At 39.3% G+C, this 7,013-nt stretch overlaps 1 pseudogene; it reads left to right on the top strand.

Annotated features, from left to right (window-relative positions):
- LOC138003651 (uncharacterized) overlaps positions 1-7,013 on the top strand; it is a 71,049-nt pseudogene that overhangs the window by 14,785 nt on the left and 49,251 nt on the right.

The raw sequence follows: 7,013 nt of genomic DNA, 5'->3' as shown, positions 1-7,013 counted from the left end.
CAAAGTGGAAGAAATCTTCGGAATCCTACAGCAAAAATGTTCTTGCCGAGGAGCTCCGTGCCAAGATCAAACAGAGTGAAGCCCTCAGAACTGAGATCACCTCCAGCTACACTAATATCCGACAAGCCTGTAGTCCGTTTCGGTACACTTGCATTCTTCGCATTATTAGCGGCTTTCGAAAGGACTAGTACCATGAAGTCATTTCAGTGCACACTCGTAAGATCTCGAGGTTGCTATACCCAGAACTCGATGTCGACGAGCATATCTCAAACATCTCCTCGTATGAACTCAGTTTCTTTCAGATATTGGTTCTCTGTCGAGGCTTAAAGTTCGCCATAGCCCAGCGTATCTCAAACATTGAGATTAAGGCGAGCTTTGAGAAGGCCTACTGGAACTTGGAACGGCATCTAAACAGTGAGAACTTTAAGGAACTGGCTGCTGCCACATTAAGATCTATAGCTCTCAATTACATCAACCGTAAAGGTCCGAGTTCTCCTAAACAGCTTTTGACAGCCATTAAACAACTAAAACGCCGCGATGATATCGTCATAACATAAAGGCTCAGGCGTCGTGGTAATGGATAAGTCGAAATATATACATCTACTATCCGAAGCTTCTGTTAATAACACCAGCAAATTTCGTCCCGTCCCTTCAGAACCACAAAAAACCAGAGGCAGACCACCCAAGCACTATCACCCGCTTTTAGCAAAGGAGGCTCTTGTACCATCTACCAGCACTAGGATCCTCCCCCACGCTGTGGCTCATTCCCTTCGACCGACCGCTTCTAGACTGGCACACCTGTACGGCTTACCGAAAACGCACAAGGAGAAATTAGCCATGCGACCGATCCTATCAGCAACTAATACGTATAATTATGCTCTGGCGAAATGGTTGGACAACAAGCTCAAACCGTTGTCGTTAAATCAGCACACAGTCACGGATATTTTCGACTTTGTGAACGAATTACCGCGAGACCTCAACATAACACCTGGTGATTTACTGGTATCCTATGATGTGTCCTCACTGTTCACGAATGTACCCTTGGATGAAACCATTAAGATTCTCGCGGACAGAGCCTTTAGTAACAACTGGTTTAATTCTGAGTACGATTTGAATATTTCGAAGCAGGACCTTATCGATCTTTTTGGTGTGGCTACCAAGGGCCAGCTTTTCCAATTTAATGGCTCCCTGTACGAACAAATCGACGGTGTAGCGATGGGGTCCCCCCTTGGGCCCTTGCTAGCCAACGTATTCATGTCGTCTATTGAAGAGAAATTAGATGTTGAGGGCAAGCTGCCACCTTATTATCGTCGATATGTTCAAAAAAGGTACAAGCTACAACATGCACATCGCTTGGCGGAATACTTCGACTTATCCACTTTCGACCTAGAAATAACGTTTGTGAAATTTGCATACCCTGGTGAAAACACATATTGAGTACATTTCCTCTCTCTTGCTGCTTATTTTCTCTTGATCACACTCTTTTTTCTGAACGTGCTTACAGGATACACTGGTTGTTTGATGTCTATTCGTAGATGTGTATCTCAATTTATGAACGGGTTACTTCCTCCAAAAATATCTTTGTTTCTCTTTTGACGGGTGGGTGAAGTATAGAAATTGCATATTTAGATTAAACATCTTTATTTCATGACCAAAGAAACAAATCTGACAACTTCAAAAAACTTTTGAGACAAAAACACATCTTGAATGAATCCCAATAAACTCACAGTTGCCCATTTCCGACTTGTTCATTACTTGATATACACACTAGTGAAGGGTTTCCTAGGCCAGTGTCGATTTTAATATACTAATCGGCTTTCGACCCTTAATAGAACATGGATGAAAGGAACCTATAAGTAATTTATGTAAAATGTGAACGGAAAGACGAAAGGCTGAGCCATGATCCATTGACGACGAACACTATTTCGTAGTACTAGAGCTTCAGAGTCTGGCAAAGACAAACATGTATACAGGGCAAAGGATCTGCCATTTTTAACTTACTAACATGTTGCTTGGAGCCAAGAAATCAACCAAAGCAAAACAGTGATGGTAATATAGTCTCACTAGCTCCCACCGTTGGATGTTCCTTGAAGTCTTTATGTTTTGCAACGGGTTGGTAAAGTTTGAACTGTCGCTAAAGCTTTAGAATTTTGTTTTTTGTTTGTAGGTGGTTGTTAAAAAACCAGCTGACGGATCTTCCTGACCGCATTTTTGAAAAGAATGCCCAACTAAGGGAACTGTAAGGACCAAATTTCTGTTATGTAACATTGGGAAACAATTCAAAGCTGTTGTGGGGCCTTTAAAAAAAGCATATTACTAAACGCCCTCACAGATTACACTTGCTCATGTATTTCTAGATTTAACAAGGTTATTACATGACAAAGAACGCAAATCTGAAAAGTTCAGAAGGATGCTTAAATAAAGTGCTCAAGTTGCTCACTTCCGACTGCAAACTTAAGATTTGTTCATGACTTGTTATACCCAGTCACTAGTGAAGGGTTTCCTAGGCCAATGTCGATTTCAATATACTAGTCGGCTCTCGACCCTTAATAGCACATGGATGAGGGAATCCAATGAGTAATTTATGTAAAATGTGAACGGAAAGACTAAAGGCGTAGCCGTGATCCATTGACGACGAACACTATTTCGTAGTACTAGAGCTTCAGAGTCTGGCAAAGGCAAACATGTATACAAGGCCACTGATCTGCCATTTTTAACTTACTAACATACTGCTTGGAGCCCAAGAAATCGACCAGGTACATATGTACGAATGGACTGTGTTCTTATATTCGGTATTTCAAGTTATGATTTAATCATTCATTTGTCTTTGGAAAAGTGTTCTTCTACCACACTTCAAAAAAGTACAAGCTACAACATGCACATCGCCTGGCCGAATAATTCGACTTATCCACATGATTTACAGTGTAATCATACATTATCAGTGAAACAATCGCGATATATCTGTGTATAAACATTGAGGTCAAATTTCTTTTGATACTGAAATTTGCCAACCACGGAAAAAAAGAAGCTATTTCTGGTTTGTTAATAGGCACCTGAGCTACAACAAGCTAAAGAAACTGCCTAAAGGTGTCTTTGATAACAATACCCAGCTGGAAACCCTGTAAGTACTTCTTTTATTAACATAATTAAGAAATGCTGAATGAGATAGGTGACTGCAAGTGTATGACACTTCTTTTGAAATGCTTTCTATGCTTGCACATCATAAGTAAAAAGGTATATCAGACAACACTGATAATTATTTAAAGCTTTGTTCATTTCCTTATAGAGACTACCTATGAGAGAATATGGCGTTTATTGTTACTATTTATCAAATAAAAATCTTATAAGAATACCAACTAAAAGTGATTTTTTCATCATATAGGAAGTGAGATAGTTCTCATGAGGTATTTTTTGGTTGTTGTTATTTTTGTGGCTATTCTAATGTGCTGATTAATAGAAGAATAAGGGTTTTGTAAATGAATGAGGCCTTGTTAGGGGTAAATTCCGACAAGCGACATGGCCTTGAACCGGCAACATGATTGCCACGAACTGACGACGACCGACAGACTATTACAATGAATTAGCGAAAGCGACAGAAATGTCAAGACTGACCGACAGCGAATTTCAGAATTGTGAATGTTCTGCGGACTGCGGAACATTTGCGCGTACACAATTCGTCGTAATTACTTAATAATGATCATTGTTAACAACAATGGCCAATTATGTCTAACAAGGGTCCAATAAAGGCGAACAGAAATACATCTCATTTTACTGCTGTTTTGATTGTTCATTTCATGTGATTGACGTATTCAGTGCCTTTGAGGACTTTTCCGCTTTGCGTATCATGTTCTCCCTGCATCACCCACGTGCGCACTTCATCAGTCTGTCAGAGAGATACTTTTTTCTCTATTGATCGCGTTCATCTCGGTATTCCAAATCGTAAGCGAGTTATGAAATACATCACTACCAGAGTCATATAGCGATTGGTCGGAGTGCCGAACTTGTGCACGGTCAGAGTTACGTGACGGGTCTGTTCAACATTAGAGGCCGCGCTATTGTTTAACCTTTTGACGTTTGCCGCAGAGTTTCATAACCCTAACCCTAACTATGATTTTTCACAGACCTTTTGTAAACGCATGCCTTGAGGATAATGAATGGTCGATAATGTCCTTCCTCCTGGGTTGTTATAGTTACAGAAAAGCACAGTCTGACAACTAAATCAGAGTTAAACTCGGAAGAAACATTAGACTCTTGCACTACCAGAATTGTAGAACCGCTATTATAGCTCGATCGCTTTGCTAGATTAGGCCTTTATTCACTTGTATAGTTTACTAGATGGAATTTCATTGACTTCAACAACTATTCCAAGTAACGGTCTGAGTAGGTATTAAACATTAAAAAAGGTCTCAAAACCCTGAGCTTAAAAGTACTAACGATAGAGGCCGTATGTTCCGTTGGAGTCGTTCCAGCGAATGGGGATTGTCAGAGGGGCAACGAGCTAAAATTTATTAATGAAATTCCGACAGGTGACACAAGAATGTTCCGAAATTGCGACATAGCTAGCTGTGAAATTCAGACGGAGGACATGGGCACCCCCTCTAACAGGGCCTCATGAATGAAAAATCCATTTCAATTGAAAGTTTATTTTGGAGTAAATCACACCACGCCTTTAATTACACCAAGACAAGGTATTAACACAGAGAGGACTTTGGTTAGTCTAGCCCTTGGAATATGTTAATTTTAGTAAAGTTGTCGGCTAATCTTCTCTTATTTGTAGGAAATCTTAACTAATAGCCTATCGTGTACTGCATGCCAGTAGCGTAAGCAAGGAAATTGGCACATCTTTTCTCGAAGACCCAGAGTGAGAGATAGAGTCTACAATTTCTTTTGAATCCAATGGTTTCTTGGATAAAGTATAGATACGACTCTGAAAGTTATGCGGAGTATCTAACAGCAGCAATTGCTCAATGCCAGAAGTCTCGTCTGACGTATTGCTTAACAATTGCGAAAGTCTCGGCAAACAGAGTTTCGACCTAGAAATAACAGTTGTGAAATTTGCATACCCTGGTGAACACACGTATTGAGTACATTCCCTCTTTCTTGCATTTTTTCTCTTGATCACACTTTTTTCTGAACATGCTTACAGGATACACTGGTTGTTTGACGTCTATTCCGTAATTTGTAGATGTGTATCTCAATTTATGAACGGGTTACTTCCTCCGAAAATATCCTTGTTTCTCCTTTAACGGGCGGGCGAAGTGCAGATATTGATTCATAATAACCTAACATCTAGATATGTCCAATGTTAATAACATTAGTTCCTTGCTGTCCACTTATAGGACTCAGTTAAACAGTTACCGGTTTCCACCCCTAAATGCATTCAGTTGTTCTCTAATCACTCTGCAGTGAATCGAGGACAAATCATTTTCATACTAAATATCATCAGACGCAGACAAGGATGAGGAATAGGCATCTCGTTTATTGCCAGTTATCATGATGCGTTAATACAAGGGCAGTAAAATTACAGAATATATAGCCGTACATCGAAGACTACAAAGCTATACTGTAAATTTAAGGAGGCAGCGTGGTCCAGTGGTTAGGGCGTTGGGTTTGTATGCGATTGCCCCGGGTTCAAATCCCGTTCTAACGTCTGGTTTGGATTTGTTTCCGGTTGTCCCGGATTCAATTCTACCACGCTTTATTAAATAGCCAACTGGTTGCCTCCTGCTAATTGGGGTTCTTAATAATGTTTCTGTTAACTTTGAATTGTTTCTTTCACATTGTTAAAGGTGGAGTGCCTGTAAACGCCTAAAATTCACGATAACATAGCAAAAAGCAGTTAAATGTTAAAGCAAGCGCTAATTGTGGTTGTTTTTCAAAGGCACTGTAAACGCTAAGAAAAAAGTCGTCTTTCCAATTTAAGACCACGCCCAGAATTTTCAGACAGTATGAGAATAGGAAATCTGCTTTGAACGCTTATAACTCTCGTAGTATTTGACATGTGGCTTCCATTTGTTATTCTGGACACGTTCTTATAATGTACTTTCCAATGCATAAATAAAATCTCACAATACTGAAATTTGGTTAAAATCCTCGTTTTATGATTTGGATTTCATACTTGCGTGACGCTTCACAACGTTACTCCAAAATCCGTTCTGCTGGGGAAGTGTTTACTAAGAATGCCATAAAAAATACATTTTTGTTGTTTGATGTTTCATATTCGTTAAAAGATAGCTTTCTTTTTGGAGGACGTTGGAAGAATGCCAAAAACTGTTTTATTTCGATCGATTTAGCAAGAAATGGTGCGAGCAGTGCGAGAGCACTTACATTACTCCCGACATCACTCCCAACATTACTCCATTTTCGAAGCCTAAAATAATGCCTTTACAGCACAGCTACAGATAAATTATTGAGACTGGAGTGTAAAGGGTTTCAAAGGAAATAGTAGTAAGACTTTGCATGGTCATTTCAGCTTTATTTTAGGTAAACTGCAACATTACTCCATAAAGAGAGCTTAAACTGAAATAATGCATCTAATTAACCTTTGTGTATACATGGTTTCAATGGAGTAATGTTGAAAATAAGTAGATACAATAACTTTTGTCCATAATCAGAAATATAGTGTACGTATTCCAGTATGCTTTACATATAACTACGTTATTGTTGCAAAATATCACATTCATTGGGCATATATTTCGCATTTTCTTATGGAGTAATGTCATGGAGTAATGTTCACATACATGTTTACTGTTCCCAAAATAGGTCAATGATTGACAGGCCACCCTACTCACGCTACTGGTGCAAAAAAAGTAATCACTGTTAATTTACTTATTTAATGTGACTGTTTGAAATGCACACATCACGTTTTTAAAACGCGCTGCTCTCAACTTGGCAAAGTGCAACTGACGTCCGCCATTGTAAGAGTTTAGTCCGTGAACTCGTTTGACCTTTCAAGACCAGCGTTTTGGCTTTAATTAACTATCATTTAGTTCCCTTTCCTTTCTGTTCATTTA

This window comes from Montipora foliosa, chromosome 5, assembly GCF_036669935.1.
Source record: "Montipora foliosa isolate CH-2021 chromosome 5, ASM3666993v2, whole genome shotgun sequence".
NCBI lineage: Eukaryota > Metazoa > Cnidaria > Anthozoa > Scleractinia > Acroporidae > Montipora > Montipora foliosa.
The sequence above is the reverse complement of the archived record's forward strand: the minus strand, read 5'-3'. Positions and strand labels throughout refer to the sequence as shown.